Here is a 25124-nt window from a genome sequence, read left to right on the forward strand (position 1 = left end):
ACTACCCAGAAACAGCAGGCATGCTGGAACCTGGATGGGCAGGAGGGAGTACCCGTGCCAAAGACACTTCTGAGCATCAACTGGCGATGTTGGAGCCCAGGGTCAATCAGGGTGTAGGCTGAGGCCTAATTTCATCAAGTTTAATATCTGTTGTAGACTACTACTGATTTTAAACATGCTCAAACTAGGCCTCTGGCTCCACTCTGTCTCTAGTATTTTCCCTTGCCTCTAACCCCGCCAGTTGCTGATCAGAAGTGGCGTCTGCACAATCAACACTTGTTCCTGTGTTACTGGGGTTCAGTAACATCAGCTGTTCCCCTGATGTGTGTCCGGCAATGTCTTCTATTAATGACCTTGTAAGGGGCATAGAGAATAGAATTTCAATATTTGCAGATGACACTAAACTCTGCAGGGTAATCAATACAGAGGAGGACAATTTTATATTACAGGCGGATTTATGTAAACTAGAAGCTTGGGCTGATAAATGGCAAATGAGCTTTAATGGGGATAAATGTAAGGTCATGCACTTGGGTAAAACAAACAAGATGTATAATTGTGTGCTTAATTGTAAAACACTGAACAAAACTGTCACTGAAAAAGACCTGGGTGTATGGGTGGACGACAAACTCACATTTAGTGGCCAGTGTCAGGCAGCTGCTGCAAAGGCAAATAAAATAATGGGATGCATTAAAAGAAGCATAGATGCTCAGGAGGAGAACATAATTTTACCTCTATATAAGTCACTAGTGCGACCACACTTAGAATACTGTGTACAGTTCTGGTCTCCGGTGTATAAGAAAGATATAGCTGAACTGAAGAGGGTGCAGAGAAGAGCGACCAAGGTTATTAGGGAACTGGGGGGTCTGCAATACCAAGACAGATTATTACACTTGGGGTTATTTAGTTTGGAGAATCGAAGGCTTAGGGGTGATCTTATTACAATGTATAAATATATGCGGGGACAATACCAAGATCTTTCTAATGATCTTTTTACTCTTAGACCTGTGACGGGGATAAGGGGGCATCCTCTATGTCTGGAGGAAAGAAGGTTTAAGCATAATAACAGACGCGGATTCTTTACTGTACGAGCAGTGAGACTATGGAAATCTCTGCCATATGATGTTGTAATGAGTGATTCCCTACTAAAATTTAAGAGGGGACTGGATGCCTTTCTTGAAAGTCAACAGTGTGATGCAGCAGCAAAAAAGGCAAATGCAATTCTAGGATGTATTAACAGAAGCATACAGTCTAGATCACGTGAAGTCATTATTTCCCTCTACTCCTCTTTGGTCAGACCTCATCTGGAATATTGTGTCCAGTTTTGGGCACCACATTTTAAAAAAGACATCAACAAACTGGAGCAAGTTCAGAAAAGAGCGACCAGAATGATGACCGGTCTGCAAACCCTGTCTTATGAGGAAAGGTTGCAGGATTTGGGAATGTTTAGTTTGCAAAAGAGAAGACTGAGAGGAGACTTAATAGCTGTCTACAAATATCTAAAGGGCTGTCACATTGTAGAAGGATCAACTTTATTCTCATTTGCACAAGGAAAGACTAGAAGCAATGGGATGAAACTGAATGGGAGGAGACACAGATTAGATATTAGAAAAAACTTTTTGACAGTTAGAGTGATCAATGAGTGGAACAGGCTGCCACGAGAAGTGGTGAGTTCTCCTTCAATGGATGTCTTCAAACAGAGGCTGGACAGACATCTGACTGGGATGATTTAGCGAATCCTGCTTTGAGCAGGGGGTTGGACCAGATGGCCCAGGAGGTCCCTTCCAACTCTACGATTCTATGATTCTATGATTCTATGAAAAGTATAATATTACAGGGTATATACACTAGTTTCCTTAGTGTTGCGTTGATCCAGGGAGCTAGTCTGATTGCCGTATGTGGAATCGGGAAGGAATTTTTTTCCCCAATGTGAAGCTTACTGTTTGCCACATGGGTTTTTTTTGCCTTCCTCTGGATCAACATGTTAGGGCAAGTTAGGATAGGATATGGGTTGAACTAGATGGACTTAAAGTCTCCCTTCAACCTTAATTACTATGTTACTATGTTATTATGTTCTGCTCTGTCCACATTCCCAATAGTAGTAGTGGGAATGTGGACAGAGCAGGAGACATTGCCGGACACACATCTGGGGTTCAGCTGACGTTACTGAACCCCAGTAACACAGGAACAAGTGTGGATTGTGCAGACGCCACTTCTGATCAGCAACTGGTGGGGTTGGAGGCCAGGGGAAATACTAGAGACAGAGTGGAGCCAGAGGCTTAGTTGGAGCACGTTTAAAATCAGTAGTAGTGTGAATGTGGAGGCAGCAGGAGATATTGCCGTCCACACAGCAGGGGAGCAGCTGACATTACTGAACCCCACTAACACTGGAGCATGTGTTTCTCTCTGTGCAGATGGCACTTCCAAGCAACAACTGGCTGTGTTGAAGCCCAGGATCAGTCATGGAGCAGGCTGAGGCCTAACTGCAGCAAGTTTTATAGGTGATGTAGTTTGAATGTGGAGGCAGCAGGAGATATTGCTGTCCACACAGCAGGGGAGCAGCTGGCATTACTGAACCCTACTAACACAGGATCTAGTGTTTTTCTTTGTGCAGACGGCACTTCTGAGTGACAACTGGCTGTGTTGAAGCCCAGGATCAATCATGCAGCAGGCTGAGGCTCAACGATCACTGGGTTTTGGCTGTTGCAGCTGAAAAGAGGAAATCTGAAAACCAGGGGAAGAGTCTTGAGGAGATCATTTGCATATTCCCAGTGCCTTCTGGGATAAGTGAAGAGTCTCCGCAAGCTCAACGATCACTGGGTTTTGGCTGTTGCAGCTGAAAAGAGGAAATCGGAAAACCAGGGGAAGAGTCTGGAGGAGATCATTTGCATATTCCCAGTGCCTTTTGGGATAAGTGAAGAGCCTATCGGCGCACGAATTTTGACTCATCTTTCATCGTTTTTAAGAAATCTCAATATGGAAGAGGCCAGGAGCCATTTGGTGAGCTGCATTTCTTGCTACATGTTCACAGACTTACCAGTGGAAAAGCCAAACTTCACATGCCACAAACGCAAGCTTGTGTCCCTGTTGGAGGAAAAGTTGCAAAGTCTCGAAGAGAGGTTAGATACGTTGAAGATCATTAAGGAAGGCGAAGAGTTCTTAGACAGAGCAGAATTATCTCTTCATGTTTCAGAAAGAGAAGAAATTCGAAGTGCACCTGAAGAAACAGAGGAATGGAGACATGTGACCCAGAGAAGCAGGAGGATCAGGAGGCAGTCAGCACCCATACTCCTCAGGAACCAGTACCAGGCTCTCACGCAGGAAACCAATGAAGAAATACATCAGGATAAGTCTTTGCCCAGAAACAACAACCTTGTACGCCTTCAGAGTCCTCCTGGATGGAGAAAGAAAAATGTTGTGAAGAAGAAACGGAGAGTGGTGGTCATGGGGGATTCCCTGTTGAGAGGAACAGAGGCCTCTATCTGCAGACCGGATATAACTTCAAGAGAAATGTGCTGTCTTCCAGCTGCAAAAATTAAAGATGTGTCTGACAGGATATCAGGACTCTTCAGACCTACAGATGACTACCCATTCCTGCTACTACATGTGGGGACAAATGACACCGCAAGAAACGACCTGGAAACCATATGCAGAGACTTTGAAGACTTAGGCAAGAAAGTGAAAGAACTGGGAGCGCAGGTGGTCTTCTCTTCCATTCTCCCAGTGGATGGCCATGGAACAAGGAGGTGGAATAAGATTCTGCAGGTGAACAACTGGCTACGTCGATGGTGCCGTCAGCAACGATTTGGATTTCTGGATCACGGAGTGAGTTACCTTTACGATGGACTACTTGCTAGAGATGGGGTGCACCTTACGAAGACTGGAAAACATGTATTTGGAAGTCGTCTTGCTACACTTGTAAGGAGAGCTTTAAACTAGAACAACATGGGAAGGGAAGCAAAAGACCAGAAAAAGCCATACACCTGACAAATGCTATTGAGAACTCTGCTATTAGAAGTGGAAAGGAAGAACAAAGACAAAAGAATCTAATTAATAAAAATATTGGAGAAAGAGAAACCAATCACAAACTAAAATGTTTCTATACTAATGAACAAAGCATGGGCAACAAACAAGGAGAATTGGAACTACTAACGCAGGAGAAGAAATATGATGTCATTGGAATCACTGAAACTTAGTGGGACAATACACATGATTGGAATACAAGACTAGAAGGATACAACTTATTTGCAAGAAACAGACTTGATAAACGAGGAGGAGGTGTCGCATTGTATGTTAGAAACGCGTATATATGCACAGAGATTGAAGCTTCAGAGACTGGGAGTTCTGTGGAAACTGTTTGGGTAAGAATACAAGGACAGAACAATGGAAAGGACACCATTGTAGGCATTTACTACAGGCCGCCTGTGCAAGCTGAAGATATGGATGAACTCTTTATGCATCAAATGGCCAAGTTCTCCCAAAAATATGACATAGTTGTCATGGGAGATTTCAGCTATCCAGACATTTGTTGGGAATCTCTCTCAGGCAAAACTAACAGGTCAAGGAAATTCTTATCCTCTCTTGCTGACAACTTTATCTTCCAAAAGGTAGGGGAGAAAACAAGGGGAACTGCTACCTTGGATCTAATCCTTATAAACAGGGAGGAAATGGTTGAGGAGGTAAAAGTGGCTGGGACCCTAGGAGGTAGCGACCATGCTATTTTAGAATTTTGGATAACTAGAGGAGGAAGACCTGTGAAGACTCAGACGTCAAGGTTAGATTTCAGAAAGGCAGATTTTAAAGGATTCAGAAAGAGAATTGGAGGGATCCAATGGCTGGATATCCTTAAAGACAAAAATGTCCAGGAAGGATGGGAAATCTTGAAAAATGAAATTCTCAAAGCACAATTGTTAACAATTCTGAAAAGAGGGAAGAATAGGAAGCATTTAAGGAAGCCAGGATGGATGAACACAGAACTTAAGCACATGCTAAAAAGGAAGAAAAAAATGTTTATAAAATGGAAAGAGGGAGGCATATCTAAAGAAGAATATAATGCTGTCTGCAGAACCTGCAGGGCACAAATCAGATTATCTAAATCTGACAATGAATTGAGGCTTGAAAGAGAGGACAAAAGCAATAATAAAGGATTTTGGGGATATGTCAAAAGTAAAAGAAAAGTCAAAGATGCTATAGGATTTTTACAGGATGAAAATGATGAAATGGTAAGACAGGATGTTGAGAAGGCCGCACTTTTAAATTCCTATTTTGCATCTGTTTTCTCTCAGAAAGGAAATGTGACATCAACTGTTCTTCACTATTAAGGGAATAGAAGAATCCAGGATATCTATAAACAGAAAGATAGTGAGGAAACACTTAGCTAACCTAAATGAATTCAAGTCTCCAAGTCCAGATGAATTACACCCCAGAGTACTGAAGGAGATAGCAGAAGAAATTTTTGAACCCCTCTCCATAATCTTTGAAAATTCTTGGAGAACAGGAGAAGTCCCAGAAGACTGGAGAAGAGCAAATGTTGTTCCTATCTTCAAAAAGGGGAAGAAGGTGGACCCAGGCAACTATAGGCCGGTGAGTCTGACTTCTATACCAGGAAAGATCTTTGAACAAATTACTAAACAACATGTATGTCAGTACCTGGATAAGAATGAAGTGATTAAACAGAATCAGCATGGGTTTTTAACTAGTAAGTCATGTCAGACTAACTTAATTTCCTTCTATGACGGAATCACTGATTGGGTGGATCAAGGAAATGCTGTAGATATAGTATATCTTGACTTCAGCAAATCATTTGACAAAGTATCTCATACAATTCTTATTGAAAAAATGACTAAGTATGGAATGGACAAGGCAACTGTTAGGTGGATTCATAACTGGCTTAGTGATCGGACCCAAAGAGTGGTCGTAAATGGCTGCACATCCAGTTGGAAGAATGTCTCAAGTGGGGAACCACAGGGCTCTGTCCTGGGCCCTGTATTGTTCAACATCTTTATCAACGATTTAGATGAAGGAATTGAGGGTAAACTGATTAAATTTGCTGATAACACAAAGCTAGGATGGATAGCTCATACTAGAGAAGAGAGAGAGAGGATTCAAAAAGATATAAATAAACTGGAGAAGTGGGCAGCAACTAACAGAATGGTTTTTAACAGGGAAAAATGCAAAGTACTACATCTGGGCAATAAAAATGAAAAAAGCATATACAGAATGGGAGGAATAGGCCTAAGCAACAGCACATGTGAAAAAGACTTGGGTATACTAATAGATCACAGACTGAATATGAGTTAACAGTGTGATGCAGCAGCAAAAAAAGCAAATGCAATTCTAGGATGTGTTAACAGAAGCATACAGTCTAGATCACGTGAAGTCATTATTTCCCTCTACTCCTCTTTGGTCAGACCTCATCTGGAATATTGTGTCCAGTTTTGGGCACCACATTTTAAAAAAGACATCAACAAACTGGAGCAAGTTCAGAAAAGAGCAACCAGAATGGTGACCGGTCTGCAAACCCTGTCTTATGAGGAAAGGTTGCAGGATTTGGGATTGTTTAGTTTGCAAAAGAGAAGACTGAGAGGAGACTTAATAGCTGTCTACAAATATCTAAAGGGCTGTCACATTGTAGAAGGATCAACTTTATTCTCATTTGCACAAGGAAAGACTAGAAGCAATGGGATGAAACTGAATGGGTGGAGACACAGATTAGATATTAGAGAAAACTTTTTGACAGAGTGATCAATGAGTGGAACAAGCTGCCACGAGAAGTGGTGAGTTCTCCTTCAATGGATGTCTTCAAACAGAGGCTGGACAGACATCTGACTGGGATGATTTAGTGAATCCTGCTTTGAGCAGGGGGTTGGACCAGATGGCCCAGGAGGTCCCTTCCAACTCTACGATTCTATGAAACAAGTAGAAAATCGGATGTTGTGTCAATGTGGAGGGAGCAGGAGACTTTGCCGTCCACACAGCAGGGAAGCAGCTGGCATTACTGAACCCCACTAACACTGGTGCATGTGTTCTCTCTGTGCAGACGGCACTTCCAAGCAACAACTGGCTGTGTTGAAGCCCAGGATCAGTCAAGGAGCAGGCTGAGGCCTAATTGCAGCAAGTTTTATAGGTGATGTAGTTTGAAAGTGGAGGCAGCAGGAGATATTGCTGTCCACACAGCAGGGGAGCAGCTGGCATTACTGAACCCCACTAACACTGGAGCATGTGTTTCTCTCTGTGCAGACAGCACTTCCAAGCAACAACTGGCTGTGTTGAAACCCAGGATCAATCATGCAGCAGGCTGAGGCCTACTTGGAACAAGTAGAAAATCGGATGATGTGTCAATGTGGAGGAAGCAGGAGACTTTGCCGTCCACAAAGCAGGGGAGCAGCTGGCATTACTGAACCCCACTAACACAGGAGCTAGTGTTTTTCTCTGTTCGGACAGCACTTCCGAGCGACAACTGACTGTGTTGAAGCCCAGGATCAATCATGCAGCAGGCTGAGGCCTACTTGAAACAAGTAGAAAATCGGATGTTGTGTCAATGTGGAGGGAGCAGGAGACTTTGCCGTCCACACAGCAGGGGAGCAGCTGGCGTTACTGAACCCCACTAACACAGGAGCTAGTGTTTTTCTCTGTGCGGACAGCACTTCCGAGCGACAACTGGCTGTATTGAAGCCCTTGATCAATCATGCAGCAGGCTGAGGCCTATTTGGAACAAGTAGAAAATTGGATGTTGTGTCAATGTGGAGGGAGCAGGAGACTTTGCCGTCCACACAGCAGGGGAGCAGCTGGCGTTACTGAACCACACTAACAAAGGAGCTAGTGTTTTTCTCTGTTCGGATAGCACTTCCGAGCGACAACTGGCTGTGTTGAAGCCCAGGATCAATCATGCAGCAGGCTGAGGCCTACTTGGAGCAAGTAGAAAATATGAACTAGCTTGAATGTGGAGGCAGCTGGAGATATTGCCGTCCACACAGCAGGGGAGCAGCTGGCGTTACTGAACCCCACTAACACAGGAGCTAGTGTTTTTCTCTGTGCGGACAGCACTTCCGAGCGACAACTGGCTGTGTTGAAGCCCAGGATCAATCATGCAGCAGGCTGAGGCCTACTTGGAACAAGTAGAAAATCAGATGTTGTGTCAATGTGGAGGGAGAAGGAGACTTTGCCGTCCACACAGCAGGGGAGCAGCTGGCGTTACTGAACCCCACTAACACAGGAGCTAGTGTTTTTCTCTGTGCGGACAGCACTTCCGAGCGACAACTGGCTGTGTTGAAGCCCAGGATCAATCATGCATAAGGTGGAGGCCAACTTGCAGCAAGTTTTATATAGGTTGTAGACTACTACTGATTGTAACCGTGCTCCAGTTAGGCCTCTGGCTCCACTGTCTCTAGTATTTCCCCTGGCCTCCAACCCCGCCAATTTCTGCTCAGAAGTGGCGTCTGCACAATCCACACTTGTTCCTGTGTTACTGGGGCTCAGTCACGTCTGTTGATCCCCTGATGTGTGTCCGGCAATGTCTCCTGCTCTGTCCACATTCCCACTACTAGTAGCACTGCTCCCTCTTTTGCAGAGCTTCCTCCACTGCCTTGATGCACAGAGCTTGTAAAACACTAGCAGCACTGCTGTCAGGTGGAATGGAGAACATGATGGACTGCACCAGTGTGTCTTGGTACTCCCGCATTTTACGCTCCTGGTTCAACGGTGGTATGAGGCTTTGTAAGTTGTCCCGGTAGCGAGGATCTAGGAGCGTATACACCCAAAAATCAGCCGTGTTGAGAATGTGGGCTATGCGGCGGTTGTTTCTCAGGCACTGCAGCATGAAATAAACCATGTGCTGCAGACTCCCAACTGCCAAAGAAACGCTGTCCCCTGCTTGAGTCGTCATCTCTGCCTGCTCTGCTTCACCCCACCCTCGCTGTACATACTGACTAGAGCATTGGGGACCTCCCTCCTCTGGAGAGATGTCTTCCTCCTCCATTGACTCCTCCTCATCCTCCTCACAAAGTGTCCCCTGCCTAGGCCTTTGTGAGGAACCACGTAGTGCAGACTGTCCAGAAGCAGATGGCATTTGTGACTCCTCATCCTCCACCTCTTGCAAAACCTCCTCCCTTAGTGCTTGCAGTGTTTTTTGAAGCAGGCAGATAAGGGGGACAGTCATGCTGACTAGAGCATCATCTGCACTCGCCATCCGCGTGGAATCATCAAAGGCACGAAAAACGAGGCAGATGTCCTTCATAGAGGCCCACTCAGTGGTGCTGAAGTGTGACTGGTGCACAGTGCGACTTGTTTGCGCCTGATGCAGCTGCTACTCCATTACTGCTGCCTGCTGCTCACACAACAGCTCCAACATATGTAAATTCCACCTGGTGGGTAGGTCACATATGATGTGATGTTCCGGAAGGCGTAATCGACGCTGCCGAGCAGCAAGGCGCGATCTTGCCGTGCTGGAACGCCGCAAGTGAGCGCACTCTATGTGGACCTTGTGCAGCAGTGCATCAAGATCCGGATAGTCCCTCAGAAAGCTCTGCACGACCAAGTTCAGCACATATGCCAGACATGGGATGTGACTGAAGTTGCCTAGGCCCAGAGCTGTCACCAGATTTCGGCCATTGTCACACACTACCAAGCCTGTCTGGAGATTTGCTGGCAGGAGGAGTCAATGTGTACAGACTGGATTCCTGCAATCCGTGGAGTTGGCAGAACACGTACAGCGCCACTCCAAGATCTGTACCCGGCTCCACAACATTGACCCAATGGGCAGTGAGGGAAAGGTATCGTCCCTGTCCATGGTTACTGGTCCATGCATCGGTGGTCTGGTGGACCTTGCTACTGACGGTGTTTAGTAGCGCATGTTTTAATTTTCCCTCCACATGCTTTTGCATGGCAGGGACGGCTTGCCTGCTGAAATAAAAGCGGCTGGGCACAGTGTATTGTGGGACTGCCAATGCCATGAAGTTCCGGAAGGTGTCAGTCTCCACCAGCCCGAATGAGAGCATTTCAAGGGCCAGTAGTTTGGCAATGATAGCATTCAAAGTCTGTTCTTGGGGATGGTTTGCCGAGTATGGCCGCCTTGTATCCCATGCCTGTGCTACCGATGGCTGTAGAGTGGCCTGGGAGTGTGAGGATGACTGGGACAGTGGTGCTATGGGTGGAATGTCACTGGGTCTCCGGACAACAGTGCCAGAGGCTCTTCCTTGGCGATCCTGTGAGGAAGCCGAACCAGCTGTGTGTGAGATGGAGGAAGAGGCACCAACACGAGCTGAAGAGGTGGTAGGTGGTGCTGTACGTTGGCCTACGTCTTCAGTGTGTCTGTGTAACTCCAGCACGTTCTTGGTCCGCACATGTTTCCACATATTTGTGGTATTGAGGTTGCTGACATTTTTCCCTCTTTTTACTTTCTGATGACACAGCTTGCATTTGACAAAGCAACTGTCATCTGCAACTGTGTCAAAAAAGGACCACACACTGCAAGTCTTGGGAGCGCCCGTTTTGCCTTTTGAAAGTCGAATGCTCCTAACGGGTGCCGAAGTGGAGGCTACAGGCAACCAAGTCTGCCCCTCTCTCTCCCTCTGGTTTTGGCCGTTCGGGGAATCTCTTCCTCAGAGCTGCTCCCACCACCTTCCTGTTCCTCACGCCATGATGGGTCAAGGACCTCATCATCTACACTCCCCTCTTCAAACACCTGCTTCTCCTGGGTTGTCTCGCCAGCAACGTATGCACCAGAAAGTGGTAACTGAGTCTCGTCATCATCTGATGCGTACTGAGGTGTGCTGACAATAGGCACTTGCCCACCCGCCTCTTCAGATTCAGAGGGACAAAGAAGTTGTGCATCACTGCATACTCCCTCTTCTTCATATTCTTGAATGCTGCTTGGCTGGCCCCCTCTTTCCAAGCCAACAGATTCAGAGAGCAGAAGTAGAGACTGTGATGGCTCCTGTCCAGGGCTCTTCTGACTGCCTGGGCAATTTGGCAGGTGGTGAAGAGACAGATGGTTGCTCTTCAGTGCTCTGGCCCTGAGAGGACATGGAAGTCATTGAAGTCGATGCGTTAGCTGCCATCCATCCGACAACGGCTTCAATTTGTTCCTCCCGCAGCAGTGGGGTACGGCGAGGTCCTACAAAGCTCCGCATAAAGGACTGTTGCCTGCTAAAACTGGGGGATGCTGACTCACTGGTGCCCGCAGAAGGCAAAGAATCCCCACGTCCTCTCTCTGCAGAATCCCCACGTCCTCTCCCTGCTGAAACTCCATGCCCACGCCCACGCCCACGTGCCTTACTCCCTGCCTTCTTCATCTTGGTAGACTGATAAAGATAGGCAGAAAAGTACAAAGGGGGGGCTTAGTGTGCTTATTCCTGAACAGCTGGTAACAGGTATAACACTAATTTTATGAAGTGTGTGTGTGGACTACACTTTAATATGAGCTAATGTGGCCTACACAACTGTCAAATGGAGTGTTTGGTGAACTTTATTTTGTTTTTTGTTTTTTCAAAAAAACAAAAAGGATGTGACCAAAGATTTGAAAGCGATAGTATCACAAACTTTTTGGAGCTATTACAATGCAGGAAGGTAACCTACAATGCGAAAGATGAGGCTCCAAAAATAGGGTAATACTAATCTGGCTGCAGCTGAAGGGCACAAGCCAGAAAAAAGGCTCTTCTAACTACTCCTATATAGTGTTTGCAACCAACCAATGTAGATGGATACGAATGGATGCACACTAATAGGAGAATAAAAAATGAGCTGCAGTAAAAGATAAATATGTGTGAGGCAGTGATGCATGCTGAGCTGCCTTTTTACCAGACGTAGCTGCAGGACACACTACTCAGCATGAGCTGCACTAACACAGAGAGACCTCTCAGACAGCCGTGAACAGTGCAGCAAACTGGGCACTAGCACTGAAAGGCTGCAGAGAAGCTCCGCTGTCTACTCCTATAGTGTTTGCAACCAACGTATATGGATACGGATGGATGCACACTAATAGGAGAATGAAAAATGAGCAGCAAAAAAAGAAAAATATGTATGAGGCAGTGACACACTTAGCGGCCTACAACCAGACGTGGCTGCAGGACACACTACTCAGCGTGAGCTGCACTCACACAGACCTTGCAGACAGATGTGAACACTGCTGCAAGGCAAAAGAAAGCTACAGTGGTGGATTGTGTAGCTTGGGTAAAGCACACTATGATTGTGAAAATTGCTATCTCTAACTGTCCCTCACAGTCTTGAACAGCAGCCTGTCCCTAACTGAATACACAGCAGAGTGATCCCGAAATGGCGGCGGCGGCGGCTTTTTTAGTGCATCGTGACATCATTTCAGCAGACAATCACAGCCATGCCATTAGTTAACATGCCTACATGCCTAACAGGATGTGCCCACACTTCTGAGGATTGTCATTGGCTGAATCAAATCAAACTGGCTCATAGCATTATGGAAACTTTCGATTCCGGTATTCAATATGCTAAAAGTATCGGAATTCAGTATCGGAATTCCGATACAGTGAATATCGGCCGATACCCGATACTTGCGGTATCGGAATGCTCAACACTAGTCTCCATCCTTCAGGCTCTCACCTGCAAAACTCATATGTCACCTACACACTGCACTTTAAAATGTTTTTGATGTCATATCCTATTATGGAATAAAAGTAACACATCAGCAAGGATAGGGTGAGTGCTCCAATTCTTTCAGCTCTTGTGACTCATACACATGCTATCTACATGAATGCATCACCCTGAAATGATCCTAAGTAGAGATGAGTGACTTTGCCTTTTTTAGGGTCGAGTCCGGTTTCATGAAACCTGACTTTCTCAAAAGTCGAGTCGAACGAAATCGGCCGACTATAGGGAAAAGTCGGGAAAAGTCGTGAAACATGATACCCAATGCAAATCAATGGGGAGAAAAGTCTGCAGTGAGTGGAGGACTGTAAACACACCTGGCATGAATTTTAACCCTAGAGGCGGCAAAATCTCTCTCTCTTCTCTCTCTCTCCTCCCTCTCCCTCTCCCTCTCCCACTCCCTCTCCCACTCCCTCTCCCACTCCCTCTCCCACTCCCTCTCCCACTCCAGCTATGCTCCCGCTACGCTATGCTCTGCTTCTCTCATTGGCTGAAAAACGTCACGTGCAAGCATTCGGCGAAACCCGACTTTGGCGCTTGGGTCGCCGACCGCATAGCCGACTTCACACTGTGGTCAGGTTTCGTTTCATGATACCCGACTTTGGCGAAAGTCGGTGACTTTTGAATCTGACCGACCTGTTTCGCTCAACTCTAATCCTAAGGAGATATTCTGAGATTTTGGCTTTATACCACTGTCTAACTTCAGCAATTGTTGCATAGTTATTGTCTGTAAATGAAAAGTTAACATTTTGAAACTGTGTTACTAGACACATTTAACAATTGTGGGCACCATAACAATACTGATGGCTGTTGCCACAAATTAGTTTCCGGGCATGTATTTAAACCTAAATAAAGAGGTTGCAGTGTTAGCTTTTTCTATGTCAAGGACGGGAGAATTTTAAACCAAAATTTTGTAATGTTTGTTTCCAAAGCTTTAGAATTTTAAGCCAAAAATTTCTGGGAAAAGATGTAATGATGCTCGTGCTGATGTCAGTGAATTGTACAGAGTTCATTGGCTGTGAACTCCCAAGACATTTCTGATGGCACCGAAAGCGTGAGAACTTTCTCAAACTCGTGGTGATGCCTGTCAAGTCATAGGAATACACCTCAAGACACTGTCTCTGCTGGATGGAAGGCTGTATAGTCGCATCATGGAACAATGCAGCCTGCCATCTAGATGTAGCAGAGCTAGACCCGTCACGGGACAAATGGATTATTAACTTCTCTGTTAACAGGTGAGGAATATTGTGGTTTATTATTTTAATTCTGTTACAGGAAACCTTGGCTTCTGTGGACTAAGCGATGAGTTAAGTATGGTTTAATTTAGATTATTTAAAGGAGTCTATGTTCTTTCAATTAAAGGTCTTTATTCTCGCTGTGTGTTTATTTACTATATAACTATAGGATTAGTAATGGATAGGTGTCTTATAGACATCTCTCCATTACCAACCCGTGGGCTTGATGTCACCAGATAATACAAAGGTGACATCAACCCAGAAATATGAGCCCCACTTGCCACCACTGCAGGGCAAGTGGGAACAGACAAGCAAAGTGCCAGAATTGGCAGATCTAATAGATAAGCCTTTTCTGAGCCAGCTGCGGGCTGCTGTTTTTAGGATGGAGGGGGCAATATCAGTGGCTTCTTACCACCCAGGGAACACCAGCCCTAGCTGTCAAATTTAGCTTGGCTGGTTGTAAAAAATGGGGGGACCCCTTGTTAGGGTTTGCGGATCGCACTGAATATAAAACATGAGACAGTGTGATCGCAACCCGAAGTGCACCGTGCAGCGATAGTAAACTACCGCTCGGTAATGGCGGACACTATATCGCAATGTACTGACTGAACACCGGCGGGATAACCACTGACCCAGTGTGTACATAAACATACTCTGTTACTGCACAGAGCCACTGAAACAAACGCTGGAGCCTGTTAACCTCACAGGACTCGGCAGAGTGAGCGCTAGCACAAGGTCACAGGACTCCGTCCCAGAGACAGAGGAAAGAGTCCCTCTAGACAACCAGTGCTCGGTGCCACGGCTGCGGTGCCAGCAAGAGGGTAACAGAAATGAAGTGCACCGAGTGCCCACTGCTCCACTCTGACGAATGCTGCTAACCACGCAGACTAGGGAGGAAAGCGCTAGACTTGCACACGATGTCGCACTGGCGGATGCAGCTGCTAAATGCGGTACTAATATGCCTAGGACTAAATGGCACAAAATGGCACTGAGTGAGGTGCTGTGACTGGATAGCACAGTGGCGCTAGACCATGCCACTAATAGACACTGACTCTATACCCTAAACCCTGTTACAAGCACAACCAGAGGGAAGGAGTCATAAGGAGTCAGTCACCAGTCTCATGCATCCATCGTCACACATACCACTGAAAATATGAGTCTATATTAGCGCATGGCCGAGTCTTTTATTGTGGCGATCTTCCAGGACCTTCCCTGCTGTCCAAACGGAACAGGCACGGGACCTGAGCATGTGACCCCTGAGCTCCAATGAGAGGTTGAGCCATGGGCATGCTCAGTGGAGCGAAAGAGGAACTTAGTTCCAGGAGCTGCTCGCCACAGGCTAGTGCAGGCTGCTATAGCTGAACCAGGGATGGCAGCAGCAACCAACCCTACAGCACTAACTTGAGCAAGGCACCGGGACCGACATCTTTGCTGAGCAGGTTGCTATGCGGCCAAGACTGAACGGGAGACTGCAGAAGGCAATGCTCGGGATTCCTCCTGTGAAGAGAGAGACCTGACGCATAACATAACCCCCCTCCTAGGGCCCCGTCCCTCCTGCGCCCAGCTAAGCTCAAAGGCCACAATGAGCAGGGGAGCACAAGTATTCCCTTCCAGTCTACTAGGCAATACCTTTTGCCATGTACCACCTTACAACCCACGATGGCGTTCACCTCATACTAATCCGAGGACAAGTCTGAGGTCCTGGTAGATGACTCAGAAAACCGGGACATGTGAACGGGCTTAAGGAGGGACACGTGGAAGGTGTCGGTGATACCCAGGTGTGGAGGAAGGGCCAGACGGTAGACCACAGGGTTAACCTGCTCATGGACCTTGAAGGGACCTATGAAGCGAGGTGTGAACTTAGTGGACTCAACCCACAGCCTGATATTAAGAGTGGAGAGCCACACCAAGTAGCCAGGAGCAAAGGTGGGAGAGGGGCGCTGGTGTGCATCAGCGGAGGACCTCATTCTCTCTTTGGAGGCCCAGATGGCATCCTGAGTGCGGTCCCAAATGTCGCGTGCCTCCACCGCCCAGTCTGCCACCCTCAAGTCGCTGGACGACACTGGCATGGGCACCGGAACGCACGGATGCTGGCCTTAATTAAGGAGGAATGGGATCTGACCGTTGGAGTCTGCCACAGCGTTGTTCAAAGCGAGCTCCTCCCATGGCAGCAAGGATGCCCAGTCATCCTGCCTGGCTGAGACAAAATGTCATAGATATGTGACCAGGGTCAGGTTGGCTCTCTTTACCAAGCCATTCATCTCGGGATGATAGGCTGAGGAGAAATTCAGCTCAATTCTGAGCAGGCTACAGAGCTCTCTCCAGTACCGATGGGACCTATTCTGGGAGCAAGAGACGCTCGCCTGAATATAGTCCCTGATGTCACACGCCATATGCGGCCACCAGTAGGTCCTCGCCAGAAGCTCAGAGGTCTGTTTTGTCCCAAAATATCCACCCACCCTGAACGAGCGAGTCCAAGAGAGGACCTCCGGTCACAGACATGCAGGGACAAATGTCTTGCCTGGAGGTACTGACTCAAGGACGACCGGAGCCACAGTCCTCAGGCTCTCGGATGGGATGATCAGCTGGGGCTCTTCCTCCTCCGATGACACCACAGAGTGGGAGAGAGCATCGGCAAGGACGTTCTTCTTTCCGTAGAGAAAATGGAGGGTGAAGTGGAACCAGTAGAAGAACAAGGACCTGTGATGGTTACGTGTGACTGGACACACCGCCTCCAGCAGGGCGAATTTCTCTGACACACGTGACCATCACATTATCACCAACCCCAACATTTTTTTCCTCTGGTGAGCCATGGGCCAAGTGCAGACCGGTGAGCAGTTGCTGCTGGCCCTCATTGAGATTAGTGAGGAACTGAATGATTTGTTTCAGCAGCACCTGCAGCAGAATTATTTGTCTGAGGCCTATCCTCTGCCTCAACTAGAGGGTCCATATATGGCTTTGGCAAGGATGTGCCGTGGAGTCCCTGCTGGGGAGCAGGACTTGCTTATACAGGCGGACGTACCCAGGCAGGTGGGTGGAGTCGCTCTCCCCATGGTGCTGCCTGGTGTTTCCCAAGGTGAAGGGGTACGTCCCTGTAGTGAGCAGACTAATGATTTAGTCCTTGGCACTGAGGCTGAAACTTCTGTACTGTCAGAAAAGCCGTGCCCCCCTGGTCATGTGGAGGAAGACGACTTGGGAGTGTATATTTCCTCCTCACCCTCAGAAGGTACTATGACAACAGAGGTGATGGTTGACGAGGTACCTGAGGGCATACCGGTGCTTGTGGACAGTGGAGCTGAAGACAGTCTGGTGGATGCTCAGGTTGTCCAGACTCATAGTCTGAGGTGTGAGACGCGAGACAAACCCATAAGCGTCCAGGCCATTAACTCTGTCTCACTGAGCCAGAGAGGGTTAAACCAAGTCGTAGAAGATATTGTGCTGTATAGTGAACATCATGATGAGTCCCAGTCATACTACGTCTTGGAGGGAAATCCTGCAGCTATCATTGTGCGCCCCCCTTGGTCTAAATAACACAACCCGGTTTCAGATTGGCGAACTAGGGAAGTAGTCAGCTGGGAGCAGTCATGTGAGGGCTGCTGCCTATGGGCTACTTCTCTGCCGTCTCTCTACAAACATCCCCTTTCTCTCCAGTGAGAGCAGCAGAGGTGCTGTAGGAGAGTAGGGGCAAGGCTCAACCCTCGCCATTGCCAACCCTGAGAGGCGCAGAGCTCGTAGTAGGAGGGGTTGGAAGGTGGTGTACCCCTTGGTGAATTGCGGGGGTATGAGTGTGGTGACACAGGGGGACGCCTCTGTTGTCGGTTCCAGAAAGGGTTCACTGCATTGTGACAAACGAATATGTGGCAATAAACGTTCAGGTCCGGACCTGTGTGTGAATGAGCATGTATAGGTGGCCACCAAAACATCCAGTGGAAGTGTGTTGCGGGGGTCTGGAATTCTCAGGTGATCGGGCCGTATCTGGTGTCGGCTATCCAGGGCCCGGAGACTTACCAGCTGGAGATGCCCCCAAACATGCACATACACAACTCGTTCCCCCGGTCGGCGCTTTGGAGATGTGTGGTGCCTCCAGAACATATTTTGCCAATATCAGCGGTGCTTGTTTGTCATAAACCTGAAGTGCAGGTAGTTGCAGGGGTGAACTCTGGATCAGGGCATCTCTGCTGTAGGTGGTTCCCTGATGAGGAGCGGTCTTGAGGGTCCAGAGGCCCCTCATTGAGGGAGGGTACTGTCATGATCCAGGTTGGATTATGACAGATGAATGCACAAGTAACCTTTTTTTTCCTTAAGCTGTGTGCTTAAAGTTAGTTTTGCCCCCCGGTGGCCATTAGGGTCATTGCACTCTGGTTACTTTAGTTTAGTGCACATGATTATAAAGCAAGTGTGATTGCTCTGGCTCTGACCTATAAAAGAGTGTCAGGTGTTGCAATCACTGTCGGTGATGTTGGTCATTTCCAACCAAGTCTGGTCAAGGAGGGAGCTATTGAGAGGAGTTCCTTGCAGCTCAGGCAGAGCTCTGGTGTAGTAGCTTCAGGTGGAAGCTGAATTCTGGTGGTTGGCTCTGTTGCTGGGAGCAAGAGCAACAGAGCAAATCTAAGTGGTGTTATCCCTGTTTGTACCTTTCCTTTTGCGTGTTTCAGTGCAGTGGTGGGATTAATTTCTGCACCGTCCATTTCACTAGAAAGGGCTAGGTGCAGGGCGAGCTAGGGTTTTTAGGTATCCTGCTCGTCGCCAGGTGGTGCAGAACCTACATAGTGACTGTCAGGAGTGTAGAGACACTGACTCAGGGGAGTGCAGGAGGTCTCCACATCCCCGTTCCCTATCGCAGAACCCTTCATTGTATCGGTTTCCCTGGTGTTTCCCTTTATTATTTAAATTCACCCTGCTGGAGGCGGTGTATCCAGGTACACGTGTAATTCTGAAATTCACCTGCTGGAGGCGGTGTATCCGGCTGCACGTTATATTATTTAAATTCGCCCTACTGGAGGCGGTGTATCCAGGGTCACGTGTGTCAGAGAAATTCGCCCTGCTGGAGGCGGTGTGTCCAGTCACACGTAACCATCACAGGACCATCTGGCCTGGCAAGAATTTAGCCGCTGGGCTGTCTGCAAATACACCAAATTCTTGTGGTCAGTGAACACCGGGAAAGGGTGGCGAGTCCCCTCCAGGAGGTGTCTCCACTCCAAGAAGGCCAACTTCATCGCTAGCAGCTCCCTGTCCCCGATGGAATAATTCCTCTCAGCCGGTGTGAAGGTCTTGGAGAAAAATAAGCATGGGTACTTCCAACCTTGCTTGTCCTTCTGGAACAGGACTGCTCCAGCACCGACGGAAGAGGCATCCACCTCCAGAATTAAAGGTTTATCTACATTGTGACAATGTAGAATGGACTTAATGGGGGGAAGGCCTTGGAGACAGGTTCCGACCACAACTTGGGATTTGCACCCTTCATGGTGAGGGCCACCAAGGGGGCTTCCAAAGCTGAGAAGGGCGGGATGAATTAGCAATATTAATTTATGAACCCCCTGTAGCTTGGCAGGATCCATGGCGAATCCCTGGGTGGAGATGATATAGCCCAGGAAAGGCAAGGACTCTTGCTCAAACACACAGTTCTCCAACTTGGCATAGAGGGAGTTTGCCTGCAGGAGGTTGAAAACTTTGAAAACATCTCTCCGGTGGGAGTCGATATCTGGAGAGTAGATGAGAATACTACCTCGGTAGCAGTCTATCTGGATGATAAGTATTTCCCGGAAGATATTGTTCACAAAGTCTTGGAAGACGGCCGGGGCATTACAGGGCCCGAAGGGCATCACCAGGCATTCACAGTGCCCATCCCTGGTGTTAAATGCCCTCTTCCATTCGTCCCCCTCACGGATGCGAATCAGGTTGTAAGCCCCCCGCAGATCGAGTTTGGTAAACACTCTCGCTCCCCGTAGCCTATCAAACAGCTCCAATATCAGGAGTACAGGGTACTTATTCTTCATGGTGATGGCATTAAGACCCCTGTAATCGATGCAGGGACGCAGTTCTCCGTTCTTCTTCTGGACGAAGAAGAATCCCACCCCTGCTGGTGACACCGACTTCCTAATGAATCCCCTTGTCCAGATTCTCCCTGATATACTGAGACATGGCCTCTGTCTCTGGGAGAGAAAGGGGATAGACTTGACCCTGAAGAGGCTCAGCACAAGGCAAGAGGTCAATATGACAGTCGTAGGGGTGAGGGGCGGAAGAGTCTCCGCCGCCCTATTGGAGAACACCCCTGCATACTGTTGATAATGTGTGGGGAGAGAGGAAAGATCTGAAGGGACTTTGGTGGAAGCAACCTGAACGCACTCCCTCCAGCATCTACCCCCACAGGCTTTACCCCAACCGAGAATCCTCCCGGAGAACCACTCTAAATGGAGAGAGCAGAACCGTAACCAGGGAACCCCTAAAAAGACCTGATCGAGACCCTTGGGCATGACGAAGAGGGATATCATCTCCTGATGAGACGGAGACACCAAAAGTATCAACGGGGATGGTCTGGTAGGCAATTTGTGAGGGTAGAGTTTCGCCGTTCACCACCCTGAAGGTGACTGGCTTGGTCATCATAACCAGAGTTATTGCGTGCCGTTGAGCGAAAGCAGAAGACATAAAATTGCCCTCGGCTCTGGAGTCCACGCCAACCTCCACCTCCAGAGTGGATGAACCAACCTCAAGTGTTCCCTTAAAGGTCAGCTTGGAGGAAAATGCCGCTGATTCTAGTGAGCCAACTCCTATAACCACTAGAGGCGAGCATTTTCCCTATCGCTGTGGGCACCGGTTGGCAAGGTAAACAGACTGCTGGCAAACATGACAGACCAGAGATGCTCGAGTGGAGCGGGACCTGAATCCCACGCGAGGAGCCCCCAAGGCCCCCTGAGACACAGATCCCAGATTGGGAGATTCCAGAGGTTTAGCAAAACTAGGTGCCAACCTAAATCTCTACCTACACTGGGACCGCTTCAACCTTCGCTTGGTAAAGCGAAGGTCTATACAGGTGGAGACAGTGATAAGCTCCTCCAGTGTGGCAGGAACCTCCCTGGTGGCCAGGGCGTCCTTCCCATTGTCAGCCAAGCCAGTCCAGAATGCCATAATGAGGACCTTATCTGGCCACTCCAACTCAGAGGCCAGCGTCCAGAACTGGATGGCGAAGTGGCTGACAATGGACGAGCCCTGTGATAATGCCAGCAGCCAGAGCGCGGTTTCATGGGTGACTCACAGTCCCAAGAAGACCTGCTTCAGAGAAGCCAGTAACTGAGAGGCACTCTGCACCACATGATCATCACACTCCCACAGCGGTGTGGCCCACTCCAAAGCCCTGCCCGACAAGAGGGAGACAACAAATCCCACCTTAGCCCGCTCGAAGGGGAATCATGCAGCCAGCAGCTCCAGCTGAATACCGCACTGGCTCGCAAAACCCCTGCAAGCCGCGCTATCACCCGAGAACTTCTCGGGCAGCAGAAGACGGGACAAAGTCGGGGCGGGGATGGCAGTAGTCACACGGGAGACAGCCTCTGTGGCTGCTTGGAGCGCGACCGTGGTAACATCCGCAGCTGAGGCTGAATGCTCAAGATTTGCCAACCTGCCCTCCAACTGCCGGATGTACCCACGTAGTCGCCTCTCGTCCGCCATTAGAGCCAGACTCTGGCACTAATATAATGTTAGGGTTCGCGGATCGCACTGAATATAAAATGACACAGTGCGATTGCAACCCGGAATCCACCTTGCAGAGATGGTAAACTGCTGCTCGGTAATGGTGGACACTATATCACAATGTACTGACTTAACACTGGCAGGATAACCGCTGACTCGGTGTGTACATAAGTGAACACTGTTACTGCACAGAGCCGCTGAAACAAATGCCGGAGCCTGTTAACCTCATGGGACTCGGCAGGGTGAGCACTAGTACAAGGTTACAGGACTCCGTCCCAGAGACAGAGGAAAGAGTCCCTCTAGACCACCAGTGCTCGGCACCGCGGCTGCAAGAGGGTAACAGAAATATAGTGCACCGAGTGCCCTCTTCACCGCTCTGACGAACACCGCTAACCACCCAGACTAGGGAGGACAGTGCTAGACTTGCACACGGCTTCGCACAGGTGGATGCAGCTGCTAAATGCGGTACTAATGTGCCTACGACTAAATGGCACAAAATGGCACTGAGTGAGGTGCTGTGACTGGATAGCACAGTGGCGCCAGACCATGCCACTGATAGATGCTGACTCTATGCTCTAAACCATGTAAAAAGCACAACCAGAGGGAGGTAGTCATAAGGAGTCAGTAACCAGTCTCATGCATCCATCATCACACATACCACTGAAAATATGAGTCTATATTAGCGCATGGCCGAGTCTTTTATAGTGACGACCTTCCGGGACCATCTCTGTGGTCCAATTGGAATAGGCACGGGACCTGAGCATGTGACCCCTGAGCTCCAATGAGAGGTTGAGCCATGGGCATGCTCAGTGGAGTGAAAGAGGGACTTAGTCCCAGTAGCTGCTCGTCGCTGGCTAGTGCAGGCTGCTATATCTGAACCAGGGATTACAGCAGCAACCAACCCTACAGCACTAGCTTGAGCAAGGCACCGGGACTGACGGCTTTGCTGAGCAGGCTCCTCTGCCACTGGGACTGAATGGGAGACCGCAGAAGGTAAGGTTTGTGATTCTTTCTTTGCAGAGAGAAAAACCTAACACCCCTCCCCTTTTTTATTATTTATGTAAATAATTTAAAAACACTGCATGGGAACCCCTCTATTCTTGATAACCCAGCTTGCTGAAATTTACAGCTGTGAGTTGAAGCTCATAGTTGTCCATTTTGCCTGTCTGGTTTTCAAAAATACCAGGGAACCCCATGTCATTTTTTATTTATTTAATTATTTACATTGCAGCTGGCAGTGGATGAATACTTCCATCAGCCGCAACCTCCTTTCCCTGTTAACAGTTGAACACAGCTTTCAACATTGTCCCCAGCTAGTGCTGACCACAGCATGAACAAAGGACCTTGATGTGAGTTGTCTTCACTACAGTACTCGGAACTGGGGAACAGCGCAAGCAATACAGTACGTGTTAAACTGATGACACAGGGAAGTCATCTGTGTGCCATCAGTATGCCTCTGTGCAGGACATTTTGCGGCCAGTGTTGCTACCGGAAACATTGACATCTGAAAGAGCCCTTAGTGAACTCAATTATTTACCATACTTTGGCCGACTTTTCTTGATTTTTAGGAAAATGCTCCGGAATCCGAACATGAATCCAAATGAGCTACAATGGTGCCAAATTTGAGATTGGCGAACGGTTTGCGAACAAGCTCACTCATCTTTAAAAGCAACATAATTCTAATGCAAATCTGTTTTGGGACATTACCTGTAGTAAAAGCATTTTGATCCACTCAAATGTCGCAGTGGGAATCAGGCAGGGGTTAAGAGTCAAGAAGCGTTGGCAGTTTCTAACACAAAGGCATTGGTTACCCGAATCCTTTCTGACAATAAAAACAATGATGATGATAATAATTTCTTGAACAAAACCTGGAAACTAGGCAGGGTTCACATGGAGTTGAGGCTATTAGAAGAGAAAGCTGTATTGACATAGTGCTACACAATGCAGGTGACATACATCTAAATGATTCTATAACGTCAATACAGCTTTTCCTACTGTCAGCACTAGAAGCGGTAATGTCACAACTGCTTTTGGAGGAGTAGGCTGTACAGCACCTGGAAGGTCTGGTTGCGGTGCTGGTAAGTCATGGGAGTTTTTTTTCTTTGACATTCTGCAGACTCTGCAAAAGGAAAGTAAGCCATGAATTACACTAGGAATTACAGCGCTCCATCAACATCAAAAGAAACATCATCTGCTTATTGGGCAGTCAAGCAAGCCAGCAATCCAAACAACCCTTAGGTTGTCTAACCTCATCTTCTATCCAAATTCATCTATCCGTCAGCCAAGTCACAACCATAGGTAGCCTATGTTCAGTTATATCATCACTATCAACATCATTGTCATCTTCCTCTACTGTGTGTCATGCTACAAATAGGCCCCTCGTCCTTCTCCTTTAAATATTCCTTGTTGAATGGTTTTTGAGGAAACATCTGTATATTTCCAGTCATCTTCTAGCTTGCCGACTAAACTCGCATTTTGTTAAATGGCTGGTGAGGTAGTCAGTGCTTTACTATTTTGTATACTCTGCAGCCTTTCGATTGATGAATTTGTGCACTGAGCTATTGGAAGATGTTTCTCACAGAAAGGGTTGCTTGTTCTTTTCTGAAGAGCAAAGCTCACTGAGAGAATGTTTTCAGCGGAGCTATGCATCACTGCATCTGGAACAGATGTTGAGACTTGACCAGATATTTTTTTCTGCCATAGCAGCAACTGGTGCATGTAAGTGAACACAGAAACACTGTCTGAAAAATAAAATTTAGCAGTACCTAGACTGACCTTTGTTGCATAGAAACCCTGAGCCTTAATCCCATGGATTTCTCTATCAACAAATTAGACCAGTTGCAAGAACAGAACCATTTTGCTTTGGAAGCACAGTTGTGTCCAGCCTCCAGTGCCATTTTAGAGAAGGTATGATGTTCAACCGGTGGATTGGTCATACCAAGACCAAGTTATCTGTCACAACCATGGAAAACTTAACCTTTGTCAAAATGATTTAGGCATGGATCAGTGCAGATTTTCATGACTTTCATGCACTGATGGTTAATGCTAATGATTAAATCAGCCATGCAATATGTCTTTCTGTCTTACTGTCAGTTAATTGTCATCTGCACTGTTCTGCTCCACCATTGTTCATAGACCACACTGTGCCGGACATCTAATTCTGATAATTTATGTCATCCATAATTTAGTACTGCTGCTGCTGGGGCTTCAATTGCTTGCCCAAAACTTTCAAGCATCTTCTTGTCTTCCCTGTCATAATGCTATACCTTGCAGCTCTTGCCACAGCCACTGCACAGCCATGCCAATCACATCTACTGACTACCCACTGTGTTTCATAGTGCTTGACAGTACTGATGCTGGGAAACTACTCTTTATTATGTACTCTTATAAACAGCTCAGAATTTTTAAAAGGCAAGCTACAACTTTTTCACATTTAAAACAGTACTTCCGTTTTGTCCCCAGAAAAGAAAGAAACTTTTTGAAAAAATTGATAAAAAGCTTATGTTATTGCCTGATCATTTTTTGATTAGCAAGGCAACTGCAGTCCCACAAAAAGGCAGAAGTTCTCATTTCTGGCTAAGTAGCCATTGT

General features: G+C 47.5%; 1 long non-coding RNA gene across 1 annotated transcript in view; it reads right to left on the minus strand.

Annotated features, from left to right (window-relative positions):
- The window catches only part of LOC141088737 (uncharacterized), a 118060-nt gene extending 94407 nt beyond the window's left edge, over nt 1-23653 (minus strand). The window contains exons 1-2 of the long non-coding RNA XR_012232036.1: nt 23588-23653; nt 23241-23355 (exon numbers count right to left, since the gene is read on the minus strand). This is a non-coding gene — a long non-coding RNA (uncharacterized lncRNA). The remainder of the gene's footprint in view (nt 1-23240; nt 23356-23587) is intronic.
- Between the last annotated feature and the right edge of the window lie 1471 nt (nt 23654-25124).

This window comes from Dendrobates tinctorius, unplaced genomic scaffold (assembly GCF_039654945.1).
Source record: "Dendrobates tinctorius isolate UK_male_01 unplaced genomic scaffold, ASM3965494v1 ptg000040l, whole genome shotgun sequence".
Classification (NCBI taxonomy): Eukaryota; Metazoa; Chordata; class Amphibia; order Anura; family Dendrobatidae; genus Dendrobates; species Dendrobates tinctorius.